At 42.8% G+C, this 22,500-nt stretch overlaps 1 protein-coding gene across 5 annotated transcripts in view; it reads right to left on the bottom strand.

Moving 5' to 3' along the window:
- LOC135088696 (solute carrier family 4 member 11-like) overlaps positions 1–22,500 on the bottom strand; it is a 204,083-nt gene that overhangs the window by 116,976 nt on the left and 64,607 nt on the right. Inside the window, exon 1 of one of the 5 annotated variants that reach the window (XM_063983654.1) lies at positions 3,409–3,471. The exons of 3 other annotated variants lie outside the window; for them this stretch is intronic. The gene's annotated coding sequence lies outside the window, so the exon portion shown is untranslated. Of the gene's footprint in view, positions 1–3,396; positions 3,472–22,500 lie in introns of those variants that run through there. One more of the 5 variants, XM_063983655.1, reaches the window with a different exon arrangement.

The raw sequence follows: 22,500 nt of genomic DNA, 5'->3' as shown, positions 1-22,500 counted from the left end.
TGTTGTATCACTGGGTCTTGTTACGAATGTTAGTCTATCAATGCACTCTCTCTCTCTCTCTCTCTCTCTCTCTCTCTCTCTCTCTCTCTCTCTCTCTCACCACTACCACTGCCAGACACCTTTGAGATCCTTTGAAATTTGTTAGTAGTTGTTGTTAGTTATTTAAAGGTTTAGTGTGTGTGTGTGTGTGTGTGTGTGTGTGTGTGTGTGTGTGTGTGTGTGTGTGTGTGTGTGTGTGTGTGTGTGTGTGTGTGTGTGTGTGTGTGTGTGTGTAATGAAGTTGTTGATGTTTGCTTGTATGTGGCAATGATGGATTTGTGTTGCTGTTGCTGTCACTGCCGCTGCTGTCACTACTACTACTGCTGCTGCTACTGCTGTTACATCCGCTATTAACGTCTTTCTGTTGTTACCGTTGCTACCAGTACTATTACAACAACAGCAGCAGCAGCAACAACAACAACAGGAACAACAATAACAACAACAACCACAAACAATCATTACTCTTACTACCACCACCATTACCACTACCACCACAACCACTACCACCTCAACCACCACTACGACAACTACAACTACAACTACCGCCGCGCTATCAGTGACTCAAGACAGCCGCTGCAGTGGAGGACGGGAATACAAAAGACGACAAATTGGTGCCGGAGTGAGTGAAAAACAAGGAAGGTCGAGGCATTTATAAACTCCCGGGGGACAGAATCTCGACTTTGTAACGCGAGCACACAGACGACGAAATGAAACCCGGGGAGAGAGAGAGAGAGAGAGAGAGAGAGAGAGAGAGAGAGAGAGAGAGAGAGAGAGAGAGAGAGAGAGAGAGAGAGAGAGAGAGAGAGAGATAAACAGACTAAGAGCTCGTAAAACAGATAGACAGACAGAGCGTGTATGATAGACAGACTGACAGGATGAACAGGCAGAGATAGACAGAAAGACTACGACAGACAGACAGACACAGACAAGAACGGAAAGACAAAGACAGAAGGACTAAAACAGACAGACGGACAGACAGACAGGGAGACAAACAGACAAATACAGGTAAAAAGAGAGAAAGACGGACGGACGAAGGACAGAAATCCGACTAAAACAGACAGAGATAGAGGTGGACGGAAAAACAGGCAGACAGAGATGGAAGGAACGACAGACAGACAGAGAGATGGACAGACAGACAGACAGACAGAAAGACAAAGATTAAAACAGACGGACAGACAAATAGACACAATAAGAAGGAAAGAATAGACGAAAAAATACTGACGGAAAAATTCACGAAAAAATACGAAAAAAAAAGTAACGCAGCCGATAAAAAAAAAAAGAAGAGTAAAGCGCAAGTTATAAATATCAATAAACAGCAAAAAAAAAAAAAAAAAATTGAAAAATCTTAACTGAAAATAGGCGGCAATCTTGAATTAGAACAAGAATGAAAAAAAAGAAAGAAAAAAATGGTGATTTTAGCTTACTGAGAGAGAGAGAGAGAGAGAGAGAGAGAGAGAGAGAGAGAGAGAGAGAGAGAGAGAGAGAGAGAGAGAGAGAGAGAGAGTAAAGTCCCCCGCAAAACACCCCCACAAAAAAGGTTACCTAACACCTAAAAATAACTCAAAATCGAAAGAAACTCAAACGTGAACAAGTAAAAAGAAAAAAAGTGAGGAAAAGGAAAAAGAAAAGAGAAAGTGACACGAAAAAAAAAATCAGGGATGACACACAGATGAAGATTGAGAAAAGTGCAAAAATAGCAGAATCGGCACCTTGAAATCCGTTGGAAATACGAATTCAAATTCACATCTTGAAACGGTTATGAAGTTGCCAGATGCCGCTATTGGAGGAAGGCAGGACGGAGGGAGGGGGTGAGAGAGAGGGAGAGGGAGGGAGGGAGTGGGGGGAGAGAGGGAGGGAGGGTGAGAGGAAAGGAGGCAAGGTAGGAAGCAGGGGGTGAGAGAGAGAGAGAGAGAGAGAGAGAGAGAGAGAGAGAGAGAGAGAGAGAGAGAGAGAGAGAGAGAGAGAGAGAGAGAGAGAGAGAGAGAGAGAGAGAGAGAGAGAGAGAGATGGAAGGAAAACGGGATGAATGAAGGAATGAAAGGAAGGAAGGCAAGAGAAAACGGACACTGCGAGAGAGAGAGAGAGAGAGAGAGAGAGAGAGAGAGAGAGAGAGAGAGAGAGAGAGAGAGAGAGAGAGAGAGAGAGAGAGAGAGAGAGAGAGAGAGAGAGAGAAGGATGGAGAAATAAAAACTTTACGACGGGAGGGAAACAAAACAGAAATAATTACAAGATGTAGTTTATATCCTAACACAATGCAAGGAGCTTCTGCCCAATACTCGCTGCCCAGGAGGAGAATACACTAACTTCTCCTCCTCCTCCTCCTTCTCCTCCACTTCCCTCCATCGGCTCTTCCTCCTCCACCACGTATATTTTCTCTTTCAGTATCTCTTCACATCCATTTTCTTTGAACAATTTTCTGTTCTGGTGCTCCTCGAGACAGAAGGACGAGGAAGACGAGGAGGAGGAGGAGGAGGAGGAGGAGGAGGAGGAGGAGGAGGAGGAGGAGGAGGAGGAGGACGAGGAGGAAGAGGAAGGAGGATATATCGATAGTTTTTTTTTTCTTATTATCCTTCGAGTGATGAATAATTTAATAATAAACTGAGGAATATAAACAAATAGACTTTAAACTGGAGTATTTCTTGCCTCTCCCTCTCCCTCTCTCTCCTTTTTCGAACATGTAGGAGACCAGCATGATTCACCACTACCACTACTACCACTACCACTACCACTACTACAACCACCACTACTAGAACCACCACTACAACACCGACTACCACTAAAAGCAACAATTGGCGATGATGATGATGATGATGATGATGATGATGATGATGAACACTGGAAGGTATAAGACAAGGAAAAAAAAGTATTAAGAAGAAAGGCAGCCTTTGAAACTTAGACTACCGAATTCGACACAAAGGAAAGCGAAACGAAGCTCCGAGACGCGATTCGAGGAGTCACGAAGCGAAACCTTCCACACACACACACACAGACATGCACAGACAGAGACACACACAGACACACGCACACACACACACACAAAGCACTTGGTAAGTCGCGCCCCAAACCACCACTCGGGGCGGCCCATGACAGGCGTGGCGGTGGCGGAGGACGCAGCAGAAGGCAGCAGGAGGCAGCAGGAAGCAGTACCGCTGGTGTAGGAGTAAGGGAGGAGGGACGGAGGGGGAGGTGGGGGGCGTGAGCGAGAGCGGACGCCCGTCTCGAACTCAAAACCCCCGGCGTCCGTTATTTGCCGCGTTTCCAGAGGTTGGGGGGCGGCTGGGGGGTGCGCGAGGTTGCCCCTGGCGTGGGTTGGGGGGCCACAGTCCAGGGCGGGGGGGCGGTGGGCACTGGGCTCACCAAAACCCTCACATGGGCGGCGGTCGGGTGGGCAGCGGAGGGCGGCCAGCCGACACGACAGAACACCAGCAACTGAGTCTGCCTGGCATCGGGGGGCGCCGGTCCCGCTGCCCCGCCCCGCCCCGCCCCGGCAGCCCCGCCCCACAGCCTCCCCACCTTTCCTTCCTTGCTTTGCCTCCGATAACCAAGTAGTCTCCCTGACCTGACCCTGCGTGCGTGTGCTTGTGCGTGCGTGTGCGTGTGTGTGTGTGTGTGTGTGTGTGTGTGTGTGTGTGTGTGTGTGTGTGTGTGTGTGTGTGTGTGTGTAAAGGTGTGCCCAGAATAAAACACAAGGAGAGAGGAAAGGACGCGAACAAGGACTCAGACAAGGAGGAGGAGGAGGAGGAGGAGGAGGAGGAGGAGGAGGAGGAGAAAAGAAGAAAGAGGTTAGAGAGGACAAGAAGGAGAAGGAAGGACAAGCAAAGGAAGAAAACGAAGAACGACAACAAAAGTGAAGAAACACAAGGAGGCAGAAATGGAAGAAAAGTAAGAAAAGAAGGAAGGGAAAGCAGAAGAAGAAGAAGAAGAAGAAGAAGAAGAAGAAGAAGAAGAAGAAGAAGAAGAAGAGGAAGAGGAAGAGGAAGAGGAGGAGGAGGAGGAGGAGGAGGAGAAGGAGGAGGAGGAGGCGTGAAGCAATCTATCACGCAAACTCGCTCCCTTAACACCTGACACAAGGGCATAATTACCTGAAGAAGCTACACACCTTGAGAGAGAGAGAGAGAGAGAGAGAGAGAGAGAGAGAGAGAGAGAGAGAGAGAGAGAGAGAGAGAGAGAGAGAGAGAGAGAGAGAGAGAGAGAGAGAGAGAGAGAGAGAGAGAGAGAGAGAGAGAGAGAGCCATACATAACGAGGATAGTTCCAAACCCGCCTTCTTATGATCATGATATTGTTCCACTGAAAATATAAGTTATGAGGGAAAAAGGGAAGGAAAAAGGAAATAGATTTTATAGAAAAGGAATGGAATGGAGGGAGGAGCAGGAGGGGGAGGAGGGGGAGTGGAAGTACAGAAGGGGAAGTGGGGGGGGGGAGGAAAAGGGGATGAGAGCATTGACTTTAAAATGACGCCCCCACTCCTCTTCCCCTCTGTCCCCTCCCCCTCCCTTGTTCTAAAGCCTACGGTTGGGGATGAGAGGGTTGGGGAGGGAAGGGAGAGGAAGGGGAGAAGGGAGGAAGCTAGGTGAGGTAAAATGCCTCCCACAAGCGAATGCAGAGAGAGAGAGAGAGAGAGAGAGAGAGAGAGAGAGAGAGAGAGAGAGAGAGAGAGAGAGAGAGAGAGAGAGAGAGAGAGAGAGAGAGAGAGAGAGAGAGAGAGAGAGAGAGAGAGAGAGAGAGTTATGATTCGCCTTCTCTTTCCTCCCTCTTCCACTCCTTTTACTAACTAGACTCCTCTCCCTCCTCCTCCTGCTGCTCCTCCTCCTCCTCTTCCTCCTCCTTCTTCTCCTCCTCTTCTTCCTCGACTAAGCAAACATTTACCGACACACACACACACACACACACACACACACACACACACACACACACACACACACACACACACACACACACACACACACACACACACACGGAATCGTTACAGTAACCAATAATAATAATAATAATAATAATAATAATAATAATAATAATAATAATAATAATAATAATAATAATAATAGTAATAATAATAATAATAATAATAATAATAATAATAATAATGATAACAACAACAACAACAACAACAACAACAACAACAACAACAACAACAACAACAACGTGCGTCACAAAGCAGCATTAAAAAGCATAACACGTTCGTTCAAAAACATTCATTGTTCGTAAAACTAGACAGTCGTCATCACACGAGAGAGAGAGAGAGAGAGAGAGAGAGAGAGAGAGAGAGAGAGAGAGAGAGAGAGAGAGAGAGAGAGAGAGAGAGAGAGAGAGAGAATGGACAAGGGTTAGTTTCAATGTTATATTTGTTTTAATTTTATGGTTTTATTTATTTATTTTTTTGCTATTTCCTTGTTGTTGTTGTTGTTGTTGTTGTTGTTGTTGAAGATTAAAACGACAAACGCAACAACGAAACATAAAATAAAAATAAAATAACGGTAATCAAAACAACAACAAAAAACAGGAAAGAAAAAAATAAATATATAGAAACCACAAGACAATAATACAAAAAAATAAACCAAAGAAAACACAGAGAGAGAGAGAGAGAGAGAGAGAGAGAGAGAGAGAGAGAGAGAGAGAGAGAGAGAGAGAGAGAGAGAGAGAGAGAGAGAGAGAGAGAGAGAGAGAGAGAGAGAATAAAAAAAAAAGACCGGGGCTAGCGAGGCAACAGAAACATCCCGTCCGAACCTAACCTCAGCTCACGCGGGTGGAAAGGTCAAAGGTCAAATCAGGAAGGAAGAATGAGTCAGAAAGAAAAATAAGCATCTTAGAACGAAGGAACAACTTTTTTCCTTTCCCTTTTTCTGTCTCTCCTTGTAGTGTGAGTGCATATGTCTGGTTAAGTTAGGTTAGCTTGAGATACAATAAGGTTAGGTTAAGTGAAATAAAAATTAAGTAAGGTTAAGTCACGTAGGTTAGGTAAACGTCAGGTAAGATTGTGTGAATGATAAGGTAATTTAAGTTAGGTTAAGTTAGATGAGGTGAAAACCAAATAAGGTGAGGGTTATGTTAGATTAAGTTAGGATAGGTTAAATTAGTTCAGAGTAGAAAGCATTTAGGTTACGTTACGACAGAGTAAGTTAGGATAGTGTTAGGTTAGGGTGAAAAAAAAAAGTACAGTACGATAAGATAAAGTAAGGCAAGGCAAGGCAAGGCAAGGCAAGGGAAGCAAGGCAAGGCAAGGCAAGGCAAGGCAAGGCAAGGCAAGGCAAGATAAGGCAAGGCAAGGCAAGGCAAGGCAAGACAAGGCAAGGCAAGGCAAGGCAAGGCAAGGCAAGGCAAGGCAAGGCAAGGCAAGACAAGGCAAGGGAAGGCAAGGGAAGGCAAGGCAAGACAAGACAAGACAAGGCAAGGCAAGGGAAGGGAAGGCAAGGCAAGGCAAGGCAAGGCAAGGCAAGTCAAGGCAAGACAAGGCAAGGTAAGGTAGAGTTAGGTTAGGTTAAGGCATTCTTCGCCAGCTGCATGTCACTTTACACCTGGCTGTATCATGTGTCCCGCCCACCTGTCACCCGCACCGCTATATACCTGGCCCACCACTTTGCCTGCCTGTCTGGGGACACTGTATGGGTGATCGATGCACAAAGGAACACAAAGGAGGAACAAACAGAAGTTTTTGTGATCCTCATGAAAGACAGAGGATAAGTAATGCTGGATCAAAGAAACTGGTTAGTAAAAAAGTAAAAGCTTGTGATTTGAGTAGTTTTTGGGAAGTGTAGTTAAAATGGTCTGTAATGTTACTTGTCATTAGGTTAAGCTAAAGTAAAGTAAGATAAGGTAAGGTAAAGTAAGGTTAGGTTAGGTTAGATAAGGTTAGGTTAGGTAAGGTTAGGTTAGGTAAGGTTAGGTTAGGTTAGGTTATGTAAGGTTAGATAAGGTTAAGTTAGGTTGGGTTAGGTTAGGTTAGGTTAGGTAAAGTAAGGTAAGATAAGATAAGATAAGGTAAGTAAGATGAGGTGAGGTAAGGTAATGACAAGTGCAGTTAAAATTTCCTGTAATACTAGAAAGTGTGTTTTCTTCATATGTGTGTTTCAAAAGAGGAGTTTCCAGACACCTCAGAAATAACTACGCTGACGTCTTTGGTTCTTCGGTTTCTTTTATGGAAGAAAAATTATTTTTTTCTATTACTATTTTTTGTTAATAGTTTTTGTGCCCTGCTTCTGTCCACGTGTCCATGTATTTACAGCGTAGCAGGATAAGTCTTACAATATATTTGATTATCTATGTATTTACTTCTGTTCATCTATTAATTTGCTCTATTTACCTATCATCATTTTTTTTTTTTTCGGAGTCAGCATGTAAGTAGACTTCAATTCCCCACAGAAGGCTCAACAAAGAAATGCGGCCAAATGAATTCCACGGGGCCTGGGAATCGGGGAAGTCTTTATATTATATAGTACGAGGAGAGGCTTCGCAAATTAGATTACCTTCCCCCTTTACAGCCATCGAGGCACCACAGGCGGGGAGGATGACTGAGCTATTGCCTGCAGTTAAAGTACGAGTATTGCGACCAAATTCCTATACGTTTTTAAGGGAGCTTTTCTTCGAGTGGTTAGCAATTCCTAGCCTTTTTACTGCTGCGGTTGTTGTTGCTAATGTTAAGGTGTGTATTTATGACTAAGCTACTACATAGAGTTTAAAGTATGAGTATTAGGGACAAATTTTTCAGCGTTTTCAAGAGATTTTATTTACTGCGAGTGGTTTTTTAAGTCATTTTACTGCCATGCTTAGGGTTGTCCTTCGGGCTCTTCTGTTAAGACCCGTATTCCGTGTTTTGGCGTGTGTGTGTGTGTGTGTGTGTGTGTGTGTGTGTGTGTGTGTGTGTGTGTGTGTGTGTGTGTGTGTGTGTGTGTGTGTGTGTGTGTGTGTGTGTGTGTGTGTGTGTGTGTGTGTGTGTGTGTGTGTGTGTGTGTGTGTGTGTGTGTGTGTGTGTGTGTGTGTGTCATAGAGATTACTCAACAAAAAAATATAAAAAAATTGATTAATCTAAATAAGAATAAAAATATAATATAAAAAAGTGCCGTCTTCCCTTCCTCCGTAAGAGAGAGAGAGAGAGAGAGAGAGAGAGAGAGAGAGAGAGAGAGAGAGAGAGAGAGAGAGAGAGAGAGAGAGAGAGAGAGAGAGAGAGAGAGAGAGAGAGAGAGAGTAGGAGATAGGAGAACCTGGAGAGAAGCCAAATCACTTTCTATCGTAAGATATCGTGGTTTTCAAGTGTGTTTTTCAGATTCTAGTGGTGGCTGAACTAGGATTCCGCATCACCAATGAGGAAAGTTACCCACGAAGATGAGACAAATAATCTGAGCGGCCTCTGAATAATAGCAATGATAAAAAGAACAAATCGTTTTAAGAATCACGACGCTCTGAACACTGTAAGGACGCAGAAAAAAGAGAGGCTGGGATATTTTTCTTTTCCTCAGCTACAAAACTATTTAAGAGACGAAAATAAATGAGTGTTTAAAAAGGAAACCTAGTCATTTTTTTGCTTTTTCTCGGCTACAGGACTTTAAGAGACGCTATAGAAAATGAATGTCTAAAAAAAAGGACTAGGTTATTTTTTTTCGTCTGCAGAGCTATTTAAGAGACTGTAATAAATAAATGCTTAAATAAGGGCTTAGTTATTTTTCCCCTTTTTCAGCTACAGAAGAATAAAAAGAACATAACAAACAACAGGTGTATTACTGTGTACATCAGTATTAATGTATAAATGTATTAGTAAAAAAAATGTATTCCATTCTCAGTGAAACACGTACAAGTGGGAAATTGGCAGTTGTATTTCAATAAGCTTAATACACAAGTTAATAATAAGTAGCGGCTGTATTAGTGTCAGTGTGAGTGTATTACTATGGTGCCTGGATGAGCTGCACAGGTGAGCATCGGATTTAAAGGGACTGCACCCCGATAAATTTAGATGACCCGGGCAGGTAAGGCGCGGGTAATTATAGACATACAGGTGTAGCTTCGGGTAACTACATGATTCCTGAGTGTGGTAGTATGAAAGCGTGTATTACTGTATTCTTTTGTTCAATCTGTACTGTATTGCTTTGGAAAATAAGACTGACAGATTGACTGACTGACTGACTGACTGACTGTGTGAGTGAGTGACTGTTAATTACCTCACTGACTGAATGACTAACTGATTAACTGACTAGCTGACTACCTGCCTAACTGACTGACTGGTTAATTGATTGACTAATTGACTGACAGACAGCCTGATTGACTGATTGACTGACAGAATGACTGACTGACTGACTGGTAAACTGACTGACTGGTTGAACTTTAAGGAGCCACCAAAAGAAGGTCATGTAGCGCCGCTTCAAATATAAGACAGATGTTTTCAAGGCCAAGTAGAACTCAAGCTTTCAAGGGGAACCAAGTCGAACTAGAAATGGGTGCTTTCAAGAGCAAAGAGGAAGAGAATTGAAGAGTTGTACAAGTAGATTCAAGGACAGTTGGATAGCACGCCAAGGACAAAGAAGGTTAAGAAGAAAGAAGAATCTATTGAGGTGTCAAACGACAAAACATGATCAAATAGTATAGAGACCTAGAAATAGCTAAACAGATAAATAGATTCAAGAATAGAGAGTTGAGAAAATGAATCTATTGAGATGAAATATAGATACTTTAAATGACAAAACAGAGTCGAATAGTATAGGGAGAGAAGAAGGATGTAACATATAGATTCAGAGACAAGGACTGAACAGCATACACGCTCCTAAGGACAAATAAAGTTCAAAAATATTAATTGGCTAAGGAGTAAAAGTAGTAATATTAATTCTTCAAGCGACAAAAGAGTCTCAAATGCCACAGAAAAATTGAATACACACGTAGACTCAAGGACAAGGAGGCTCGGACAAAGAGAGTCGAGAAGAATGAATCTCTTGAGTACTATAGATATCTCAAATGACAAAAGATAATTGAATACCATAGACAAATTGAACACATAGAAACTCAAGGGCAAGGAGCGTTGGGTAGCATAACACATACACGCTCCAAGGACAAAGAGAGTTGAGAAGGATGAATTTAAAGACGATGGAGGAGCATACAAGGACCCGCCCATGCAGTACAGGCCAAAATCGACGTACTACTGTGTCCCCCGCGCCTGTGTCCTTCGTGAATGCCCGCCACTCAAGTACATAGCACCCACGCTAATAGGTCGCATTGTAACTGGTATTGTCAGAGAGAGAGAGAGAGAGAGAGAGAGAGAGAGAGAGAGAGAGAGAGAGAGAGAGAGAGAGAGAGAGAGAGAGAGAGAGAGAGAGAGAGAGAGAGAGAGAGATATGCATGAAATAAATAATATGCTCATCAGAATCTCATAAAAATCTGAAGTCTTTAAGTGTTTATCGTTGGTTGAAATTGGTGTCCACAGGGAAGGTAGAAAAGGATGAAGGAACCATGGATGGAAGGAAGGAAGGAAGGAAGGAAGGAAGGAAGGAAGGAAAGATGAAAAAAAGCAGGGAAGAAAAGAAAGAAACAAGGCAGGAAGGTTTAAAAAGATGACCTCAAATAAACACACACACACACACACACACACACACACACACACACACACACACACACATACATACACACACACACACACACACACACCTGTCGTTTTCATTATCACCACTATTCAAACGCCCCATTTAGTACAGCAAGTGAAGATACTAACCCAACACTGAACACTTCAATACAAGTCTCCTTACGTAACCCAAACAGAGACAGAATCATAAGCCCAGGTAGAATGTGTCAAGTATAAGATTCACAACCCTAATGGAAGACCAGGCTACATTCAAAGGTACTGCTGACCGTGTGTTATTTATTGGTTTTTCTCCTTTCAGTGTGAAGGGAATCAGATGCTTTTTTGTTTCTTTTCAAAGTTTCATAAGAGGTTTCGATGGCACACAGGTTTTGACAGAGAGGATTCAGGAGTTCTTATTAAGGTTTGAATGCTTTACTGTCTGCGTGTAAAGAGGATTAAGTTCTAAAAAGTGTTCAAAGTCACACAATCTTAATATAAAAAGGATTCAATGGTTCTAGAGTGTTCACAGCCAGGCGATTTGACTATAAAGAATATTCGAAAGTTATATAATGGTTGATGTCATACAATGTGAACATTAAGAAAATCCAAGACTTCTATAAAGGATTCAAAGCCATGCGATTTGAATATAAAGAGGATTCGAGAGTTCCAAAAGAGTTCAAAGCCACATGATTTGAAGAGAAAGGAACCACAAGCTCATTTCCACGTTCAAAAGGCTTCAACTTTATACAGTTTGAACATAAAGATGGACCACGTGTTATTCTTGCACATGCTCACAAAAAAATAAATTAGTATATAAACAAACAAACAAACAAATGAATAGATAGATAAATAAAATACATAAATAAACAAAATCAAATCAATAAAGATAAAAATAAAGAAAGAAAGAAAATAAACAAATAAAAAGTAAAAGTTATAACACTATTTTGAACACAATGAACGCACACCCATCCATCATCTTACACGTAAAAAAAAAAAAAAAAAAAAAACTTCAGCAACACAGTATTCAAACGCGAAGAAAAAGAAGAGAGAAGAGGAGGAGGAGGAGGAGGAGGAGGAGGAGGAGGAGGAGGAGGAGGAGGAGGAGCAGGAGGAGGAAACACAACAGGACACGGAGATAATAAGTGTTAGTCCCAGTCCCTCACATATTGGACGGAGTGGAGAGGTCGAGAAGACACACAACTGAACCTTCGTTAGGATTAGCCCGTGATCAGACCAGATGTCCAATAGTCCCTTTCTTTTCTTCTCCCCTCCCAAGACCAGCTAGGGAAGATTGGTGGTGGTGGTGGTGGTGGTGGTGGTGGTGATAGCAGTAGTGGTAAGAGTAGTTTTTTGTGTTAGGGATTTTGGTCTAGGGTAACAAGAACACTGAAAAAAATCCAGTAGTAGTAGTAGTAGTAGTAGTAGATGTGGTGGTGGTGGTAGTGGTAGTGGTGGTGGTGGTGGTAGTGGTAGTGGTGATAGTGGTGGTGATAGAAGTAGTAGTAGTAGTAGTAGTAGTTTGTTGTTGTTGTTGTAGTAGTGGTGGTGGTAGTTGTGGTGATGGTAGTAGTAGTAGTAGTAGTAGTAGTAGTAGTAGTAGTAGCAGCAGCAGTAGCTGTTGTTGTTGTTATCAGCCTCTACAACTCAAGGGAAGGACAAAAGACTGCCCACGCCCCACGGCCCTCTTCACTTTATCTCAGACGCTTACTCGTCTTGAAACGCCTTAAAATTCAACCCCACATCAGCAAAATTTCTCTTTGTAGCAGCAGCAGCAGCAGCAGCAGCAGCAGCAGCAGCAATATTAACAGAAGAAGCGACAAAACAATAACAGCACCAAACATTGCAAACCTGACTGCGCTGAACGACACGTGTAGCAGAGATCAAAGGAACACCACATACTTAAAATACTTGGACTTAAAGAATAAATATCCGGACAATTTTTTTACTATACTTCTGAGCCAGTGATGTTACAAAGGTGCAGTTGGCAAGGAGGTCCCGGCAGTGAAGGGCGAGAGGAGGGTAACGGGAGGCTACAGTACACAGGGAGGTAGAAAGGGACACAAAGGCTTGCTATATTAACGTTTCAGGACAATGAGGAAAAAGGTGCCTTATTTTCTATAGGCTTATACTCTCCTGTACATGTAAAATATAGGACATGTTATCTTCTTTGGGCTGGTCCCGTTAGAGGTGGATTAACTTTCTCATGTGCACTTGGTCTTTGTGTCTTCCTCAGGTCTTCTTTCATTTATAAACATTCTCTTAGGTCTTTTTCTCTATTGCTGGGTTCATCTACTTCAAGCATCCTCCTCCCCCTAGATATGCCTTATTGCCCTTCTTGACATGCCTAAACAACAAAATAATAATAATCAAGAAAGAAAGAAAAAAACCTAGCCTTCTCTCACACTTTGTCGTATCTACTTTCGAATGGTAATGACACCAAGCTCCAGGTTCTGAAAGTCTGTGCTCTCAAACCCGTTCATTTTCTGCGCTTTTCTCAGTCACACCCACTGCAGCCATATTCTGTACCATCTCTTTCTTACGGAAACAACAACTCTCCTCTTTCGCATTAGATCTCCATTAATCTTAAAGCCATACAAGCATTACGTTTCTTGTGCAATTTTAGAATACTACAGGCGATGAAAGTTCTTCACTTCTTGATCTAGCGTTTTGTAAGTAACGTCTTTCAAAATCACTCTAAAACTGCACCTCATATTTTCTCTAAAGTAAAAGAAAACGAAGCTGACACTAAACACGTACAAATCAAATCAAATTCTCTTTCAAAATCACTTTAAAATTGCACTTCATATTTTCTCTAAATTAAAGAAAACGTAAGAACATTAAACACACACAAATCAAGGTTATTCTTCTGTACTATCCCTTTTCTATGAACCAATTCCAGTCATTTTCTTCACGAGGTTATCTTAGGCCGTATGAGCACTGCCTTCTCGTTCACTCTAAGAGCCTCTCCACGCCTGGAGACCTTACAGTGTGAATGGACTGAACAAGGGTGTAGATAAGCACTTTTTTATATGAAGTGAACGATTTAAGACTTCCAGGTATTTGAGGTGTGGTCTAATCACCTTCTGATCCAAAAGGCAGCTCAGTTAATTAGTTTTTTGTCTCCCTCCCTCTCTCTCTCTCTGCAGTTCTCCCCTAATTTTGGAAAATCCTTTAGGCTCTCCTCTTTAGGGACTGGCTCTTTAAATGGACCTTTTTTTTCTACCTTTTTGTATTCCTTGGCTAGAGTCGAATTACATAAAAATCGAGTTGGCCACACAAGTCATCATAAGAGTAATAATTAATAATTGTAATAGTAACGGAGTGATGGCTTTATGTAGCTCCTCGTATTTTTTTTTAGTTTCAATGTGGCGATGAGAACAATACATAAAATAAACAAGGAAATAAGTGTGGAAATAACGAATAATCTAAAAGCGATAACGAAAAAAGTAGTTTTTCTCTCAACTATGTAAGTGTGTGTGTGTGTGTGTGTGTGTGTGTGTGTGTGTGTGTGTGTGTGTGTGTGTGTGTGTGTGTGTGTGTGTGTGTGTGTGTGTGTGTGTGTGTAACTGTTGGTCAATCTGTTGGTTACTCGGTCGGTCTGCTAGTCTCTCTGTTTCATGGTTTACCAATACTATTGTTATCCGCCCTCCCTTCTCTCTCTCTCTCTCTCTCTCTCTCTCTCTCTCTCTCTCTCTCTCTCTCTCTCTCTCTCTCTCTCTCTCTGTCTCTCTCTCTCTCTCTCTCTCTCTCTATCGGACCAGGAAAACTTATTGCGTCATGTCTTATTCACGTATCACCGCCTGGGGTACTACACACACACACACACACACACACACACACACACACACACACACACACACACACACACACACACACACACACACACACACACACACACACACGCAGACATACACGGAGCTTCCCAAACAATCTCACTCAAATAAATACAGTCACAGTGCATTCAGACTTACTTGGCGGAGAAGCCCCTCCCTCATGCTCCTAAGCCCCGCCCCCTGACGCCCGCTCCCACCCAGGCGACCAATCACGTGCGTTTTCCCCTCAAGCCCTGCCATGCCATATCCAATTACGCGTGTTTGGATGCAGTATAGGGCAATAATTATCCAGAGAGAGAGAGAGAGAGAGAGAGAGAGAGAGAGAGAGAGAGAGAGAGAGAGAGAGAGAGAGAGAGAGAGAGAGAGAGAGAGAGAGAGAGAGAGAGAGAGAGAGAGAGAGAGAGAGAGAGAGAGTTAATCAAGTAAATCCGTACAAGGGGTAATATAAGGATCGAAGACCCATAAAGTCCAGGTATAAATACCATCAAGGAAAAGAGAGAGAGAGAGAGAGAGAGAGAGAGAGAGAGAGAGAGAGAGAGAGAGAGAGAGAGAGAGAGAGAGAGAGAGAGAGAGAGAGAGAGAGAGAGAGAGAGAGAGAGAGAGTAGGAAGGGAAAGCTTTAAAGAGAGAAAGAGAAAGGAGACTAAAAGAGAGAAAAAAAAAGAGCAACAACTTAAAACGATTATAATCCTGTTGCTTCCACTTTATCTGCCACAAAAAAAGATAGTGAGAGGAGGGAGCGGAGCGAGAGAGAGAGAGAGAGAGAGAGAGAGAGAGAGAGAGAGAGAGAGAGAGAGAGAGAGAGAGAGAGAGAGAGAGAGAGAGAGAGAGAGAGAGAGAGAGAGAGAGAGAGAGAGAGAGAGGAACACCACTGGAGGTTAGTACGGTCGGGGTTACGCCCTTCGACCTCTCGTTTCCTTCTAGAACTCAAATTAAAGTTAACCTAACCTTTTCTCACCTGTTCAAAATAGCCGCAGGTTTCCCTTTCACATGCGGCCGCCAGGTGAGGTCAGGTGGCCTTTTTACCTTCACGTCAAGGTCAGCGCCAAACGTTGATGGACACGTGACTAACACAGCAATACGTTACTAGAGAGAGGGTAAAAGTGAAACAGATGTCTATGGAGGGGTTTTCTCTCCTTCTCCGTCTCTTCTCTTCCTTTCCTCTCTATTTTACTGCTCTTCCTGTTTCTCCTTTTCCTAGTTGTTTCCCTAATGTTATTCCTCCTCTTCCTTCTCCTCTTCTTATTTTTATTCTTATTTTTTTCTTCTTCCTCTTATTCCTCATCCTATCCCTCCTCTTCTTCTCTTATCCCTCTTCTATTCCTCCCCTTACTCCCAAATATTCCTAATCTTATTCCTTCTACTTATTCCTACTTCTTTTTCTTCCTCCCCGTCTTATTCCTCTTCCCTTACTCTCCCTAATATTCCCCATCTTATTCCTTCCATTTATTCCTACTCTTCATTTGATTCCCTCTCTTACTCTTCCTTCTCCTCCTGCTGTTGCATCCACCTTACCCCCTCTCCCTCTCTCCTTGCAACGACTTGGGCCAGAGTGGCAAGATCACAACAATTCAGGGCACCTTCCTTCCTTCCTCTCCCTCTCTCCCTCTCCCTCTCCCAGCACATATACACGAATGGCGGAGAAAGGAGGTCTCTACATTCTTCTGGCTCGGAGGCAAATCCTTTTTTCACGGAGTATATAGCACGTGTGGTACTCAGGGTGGGGGAGTCAAGATACAGGAGCGAGGCAGGATAAGGAGGTGGAAGGAAAGTGTTGGGGTTTGCTGTACGAAGGTGTGTTTTGTTATGTTAATGTGGTTTTGTTTGTTTGTGTGCGTGTTTGGGTTGTGTTGTGAGTTACGTATGGGGGAGTTTTGGGTTGAGGAGCAAGGGAGGGTGAGAAGGTGAAGGTATATTTTAGTTTTTTTTTTTTTTTTTTTTTGTCAGGTTTTGTTATATTGAGGTGGTTTGTGTATGTGATGTTTTGTTGTTGTTGTTGTTGTTGTTGTTGTTGTTGTTGTTGTTGTTCTGAGTCATGGGTGTTTGGTTTTTGCGTTTCTGTCAGTGAGACTATGGTAAAAAAGTATGTTTTTTTTTTATGTTTGAGTCCTTAATGGAAGATGTTATTTTTTATCAGGTAATGTAAGGACAGATGCACACACGTACACACACGCAGACGCAGACGCACACAGACACAGCCAGAGGGGGAGCACCTATTTCCAGAACTAGTATTTCCTGGAGTCTCGTGCCGCGCCCTGCAGACCAACGCGGCCGTAATACTAAGCAGGTGTCTGACGGAGGAGTGCTGTGGTCTTGTCTTCGCCAGCCAAGCCAAGCCAAACCAAGCTAGAACAAGACAGGACAAGGCAGGTCCAGTCAAGCCTAGTCTACTCAAGAGCAGTCTAGTCAAGCAAAGTCTAGTTAAGCCAGGGCAAATTCACCCAAGCCAAGCCAAGCCAAGCCATGCCAAGACAAGACAAACTTAGCCAAGTCTAGACAAACCAAACCAAGAGAAGCCAAAACTAACCTAACCTAACCAGTCACAAGCCAAGCCAAGCCAAGCCAAGCCAAGCCATGCCAAACCAAACTAACTCAAGCCAGGCAGGCAGGCAGCGGGGGAAGCAGTGCGGCTCTCTTAACATTTCTGAAAAGGTTGAAGCTCAATCAATGCGGGAAATGCCACCAGATGACACTCCTCTGTGGCGAAGGAGACTCGGGACGCTCGCTCCTCCTTACCCACCAAATTTTTACTCTTTATAATAATAATGTTCGTATCAGTCTTTATAATAATCTTCTTCCTAATTATCAATGTTATTTTCTCTCTCTCTCTCTCTCTCTCTCTCTCTCTCTCTCTCTCTCTCTCTCTCTCTCTCTCTCTCTCTCTCTCTCTCTCTCTCTCAAAGGTTATTAGGTTCGTTTCGTCCTGGTATAACCCAAACTTCTACTACGTACATTTAATACTGATCTTAATTTCTGTCACCATTATTATCATCATCAGCCGCTATGATTCGCAAAAGAACAAAAAAATCTCAGTAATAAACCTTTGGGCCCATACAAGGCTGCTTGTGGAAAAGTTACCCTATTGCACTGCCAAAGACTCTCTCTCTCTCTCTCTCTCTCTCTCTCTCTCTCTCTCTCTCTCTCTCTCTCTCTCTCTCTCTAGACATTACTCACCTGAGGGAATAAAATAACAATGAAATGGCCCCCCCCCCAAAAAAAAAAAAAAAAAACTACGTATGTTCTTAAACTGAAAATGATCACTGTCCTGCGTCATCCATTTTAAAGTTGCGTGATGTTTTAAATACCGAGTCGAGTATTGCCTCGTTCTTCTGATGCTATCTTCACTCAGCCAGTCAGTCAGTCACTCCTTCGATCAGCCACTCAGTCAGTCAGTCAATCAGTCACTCAGTCAGTCAGTCAATCAGTCACTCCCTCGATCAATCAGTCAGTCAGTCAGTCAATCAGTCACTTCCTCGATCGATCAATCACTCAGCAAGTCAGTCAGTCAGTCACTCCCTCGATCAGTCAATCACTCAGTCAGTCAGTCAGTCAATGAATCTGCTAGTTTCAAGGCATCTCCAAATCTGAAATGCCTCTTTTTTTTTGTTTCTTTTTATAGTGAAGATAATTAACAGTTCTTTCTTTTGCATTTATTTTTGCCATTCCATGTTTTCCTCCCTTGTGAATGAAAGACATCAATCAATCAATCGAAACTACATCTCCCCACCTCCTCCTCCATCGCCATTTTCTTGCAACATCCGCACGCTGCCACCATCACCACGAGGAGACACAGTTATGATACATGGCTTGCTCTATAAATAACTGTACGAACACTGGCCTGTTGTTGTAATAGTAGTGGTTGTTAGTGTTGTTGTTATTGTCCCCCGCAGCGATACGTTATTTTCATGAGTGCACCGACCTTGACATGAAGCAACAGAATAGCGTGTTTTTCTTTTCATTTTTTTCATTTTTTTTTTTCACCTATTACCTTCACACCTTTAAATTTCCTTACACCTATTACATGAACTCACAGCAAAGGACAGGTGTGTATCTTTACCTGTCTCTGATCTATCTACACCTATTACGTGATGAAGAAGAGCATATATTACCTGCTTTTAATTTATTCACCTCTTCCACCTGAGCACACAGCATAGAAAAGTGTATATATCCACTTACTTGTGATTTATGTACACCTTTACACCTGAGCACTAAGAAAAGGAAATATATGTTCACCTGTTTTTAATTAACCAGCACCTTCCGCCTGAATACACAGCAAAAAAGAAAACATGCATATCTTTCCGTCTTTAATCAATACTGTTTATACGTAGCATGCACCTTTAGAGACACACACAGGTGGAGAAAGATCCTATTTTCTACCCGTATATAAGTTACCCACACCTTTCCAAAAACAAACACACAGACAAAGATATCTATTTCCACCTGTCTTCCTGTCCACACATTTATTTACCTATTCACCACGACACGAGACGCAACTAAGAACAATAATGCAAACTCAATACTAGTGACAACCTCCAACAATACTTTTTCTTCTTGGAATCTTGCTGTTCACATTACCTATACATTATGATACGAGACACAAGCATAAACAACAATAAAGCAAAGACAACAGAAGTGAAAACCCAGGATACATCTACTTATTGACTCTCTCTCTCTCTCTCTCTCTCTCTCTCTCTCTCTCTCTCTCTCTCTCTCTCTCTCTCTCTCTCTCTCTCTCTCTCTCTCTCTCCTACACAAAAATCAATGGAAATTAAGGAAAGAGAGTTAATATTTCAAAATTGAAGGGTTGGTTAGCCCCCCCGACACTTATTTTGAAAACACTGCATTCCGCATTCACATTTTTTGAGTGGAAAAAAGGGCAACCAATGAAAACCAAAAACTAATTGCGGATTAAAGTTGATGAATAGAGGGTAAACATAGAGAGAGAGAGAGAGAGAGAGAGAGAGAGAGAGAGAGAGAGAGAGAGAGAGAGAGAGAGAGAGAGAGAGAGTGCCCCACCCACCCCCATGCCGCCATCCTCTTCAAAACCCGTCTGCGCACCTCTCTCTCTCTCTCTCTCTCTCTCTCTCTCTCTCTCTCTCTCTCTCTCTCTCTCTCTCTAGTCGCTCTTTTTTACCGCCTTCTCATTCCTTTTTTTTTTTTTATGCATGAATCAATAAATAGAGTAAATTCAAGTCACTACAATTTAATATCATCGTCACTACTACAATATAAAAAAATCAAAATGAGGGAACACCTTTCAATTTCAGCCTCCTTATCTCACCTGTAATACCTATCAATTTACCTGTCAAAACCTCTCTCTCTCTCTCTCTCTCTCTCTCTCTCTCTCTCTCTCTCTCTCTCTCTCTCTCTCTCTCTCTCTCTCTCTCTCTCAGTGCCGAAAACATGCATCTCAATTATGCTCGTCGCGTACACACATACACACACACACTTAACAGTTAACACGCACGGCTCGTCACTTGTCAAATTTACTCACTTACCTGTCCCGTTTGTCCGTCTACCTGCCCACACCTGTCCGCTGATTTGCACACACACACACACACACACACACATACATACACACACACACACACACACACACACACACACAAACACACACACACCTATCTTACTGTCACAGCTCCACCTGTCCTCATCTGGTCCTCTCACCTCACCTGTTCCCACCTCTCTCTCTCTTTCTCTCTCTCTCTCTCTCTCTCTCTCTCTCTCTCTCTCTCTCTCTCTCTCTCTCTGCTTACCTTGGCCGACCCTCCCCCCTTAAAACATAACAGGCAGGACTCGAGGTGTTTCCAGGAAGGGAGGGAGAGAGGGAGAGGGAGAGGGAGAGGGAGGGAGGGAAAGAAAGGTATTGGGGAAGCCAAGAGAGGGGAGGGGGTTGTGCGAGGAAACGAGGGACTGGGGGAGGGAGGGAAGGAAAGAATTGGAAGGAGAGAAGTATTGGAGACAAAACTGTGACGGGAGGGAAAAGAGATAATGGGAAGGAAAGGAAACTCAGAAAGAAGGAAAAAGATTGGAGGAAATGAAGGAGGAAAGCACAAAAAGAAAACAGAAAAAGACGAATGGACATGAAGGTAGAAAAAAAATAAACAAGGAAAATGATGAAAGAAATTAAGGAAACAAGAGGGAAATACACAAGAAAGAGATCGATGAAAGGAAGAAGAAAATAACACAAAGAAGAAGAAGAAATCAATGAAAGGGGATATGCAACAAGAAAGAAAAAGATGTAAGAAAGGAAGAGCGAAATGCGCAAGAAGATGGATGAATGAAAGGAAGAAAAAATGATAAAAGAAATGAAAGAAGGAGCAGGAAAATACAAAAGAAAAACGAAAAATGAATGAAGAAGAAAGTACATCAGAAAGGAGAAAAAGATGGAATGAATGAATGAAGGAAGAGCGAAAACACGAAAAAGAGATGGATGAAATGAAGGAAGGAACAACAAAACACAAGAAAAACGGAATAACATTACAAAACAGGGACGTAAGAATGACATGAATGGAGAAGAAGGTAATAAAGGAAACGCAAAGGAGGGAGACAACATGAAGAAAGGAAGGAAGGAAAAAAAAAGGAAGAGGAGGAGGAGGAGGAAGAGAAAAGTATAGGAAGAACCTAAGGGAGGGAAAAAATACAGGTAGGAGAGGGAGAGAAGGTAAAAGCAAGGAGGGAAGATGAAAGGAAATGGTGTTGTTAATATTGCTCAAGATGTGAGGTTGTGAGGGAAGTCTCTCTCTCTCTCTCTCTCTCTCTCTCTCTCTCTCTCTCTCTCTCTCTCTCTCTCTCTCTCTCTCGCTCGTTCGCTCGCTCGCGTGTTTCTTTAAAAATATTCATCGCTTCATATAGCCGTGTGTGTGTGTGTGTGTGTGTGTGTGTGTGTGTGTGTGTGTGTGTGTGTGTGTGTTACAAGGTGTGCGTGCTCGCGTGCAATATGTGGTGGGTTGATGGATTTTTGTTATTTGTATACAGAGAGAGAGAGAGAGAGAGAGAGAGAGAGAGAGAGAGAGAGAGAGAGAGAGAGAGAGAGAGAGAGAGAGAGAGAGAGAGAGAGAGAGAGAGAGAGAGAGAGAGACAAAATACACAAAACAAAACCTATACAACACCAAATAAAACAAAAAACTCACCGTAACATTTCCCATACAAAGAGAAAATAAAACAGACACTCAGTCTACTACGTATAATATAAATATATAGAAGACAGATATATTAGTGTTTCCCCTTTAAGTCACTTTTTTCCTGCCTGTTTACCTCCATTTTCTTTGAGGCGCTTCACTCACAGAAAACGTACAAAGCAAAGGGTGACGTCGCCAAAACTGAAACTCACCAGAGCCTCTATTGATTTACCGAAGTGAGGGTGGCGGGTGCGTGTGTGTGTGCGTGTATGTATGCGTGTGTGCGTGTGTGTACGTATATCCCGTGGTGGCGTGTGCGTGTACGTGGCAAATAAGAGGAAGCACACACGAGATTCACTGAAAAGGATGTGAGAACAGAACAAAAACACAGATGGACACACACACACACACACACACACACACACACACACACACACACACACGTCATGCCTGCCTCCCCCCTCTCCCACCCTCTCCCCAGTCTCTCCCGTTTCCATTCCCCCAAAAAGGAGAATAGGGCGCCCACGCAGGACCTGTTGCATGCACTACCTGTTGTGAGGGACCAACAGATTAAGGTTTCACGTCACCTGTGCCACTTAAACACCTGTGGACGCCTTGCTTACCTGCGGGAGAAAGAAAAAGAGGTGATTAGTGGTGGTGGTGGTGGTGGTGGTGGTGGTGGGGATGATTGTGTTGGTGGTGGTGGTGGTAGTACAGGGAGGAGGAGGAGGAGGAGGAAGAGTGGCAGTATCAGTCAAAGTAGCAGCAGCAGCAGTAGTAGTAGTAGTAGTAGTAGTAGTAGTAGTAGTAGTAGTACTAGTAATAGTAGAAATAAACATTTGAAACATTGCAACATTTTATTATATCTCCAAATTATATAAAGTAAAGTTAATGATATATTTAGGGTGGTAGCAGTAGTAGTCGTAGTAGTAGTAGTAGTAGTAGTAGTAGTAGTAGTAGTAGTAGTAGTAGT

The sequence above is a fragment of the Scylla paramamosain genome, chromosome 31, assembly GCF_035594125.1.
Source record: "Scylla paramamosain isolate STU-SP2022 chromosome 31, ASM3559412v1, whole genome shotgun sequence".
Taxonomy (NCBI): Eukaryota; Metazoa; Arthropoda; class Malacostraca; order Decapoda; family Portunidae; genus Scylla; species Scylla paramamosain.
Note: the sequence above shows the minus strand (reverse complement) of the source record. Positions and strands in the feature narration are given on the sequence as shown.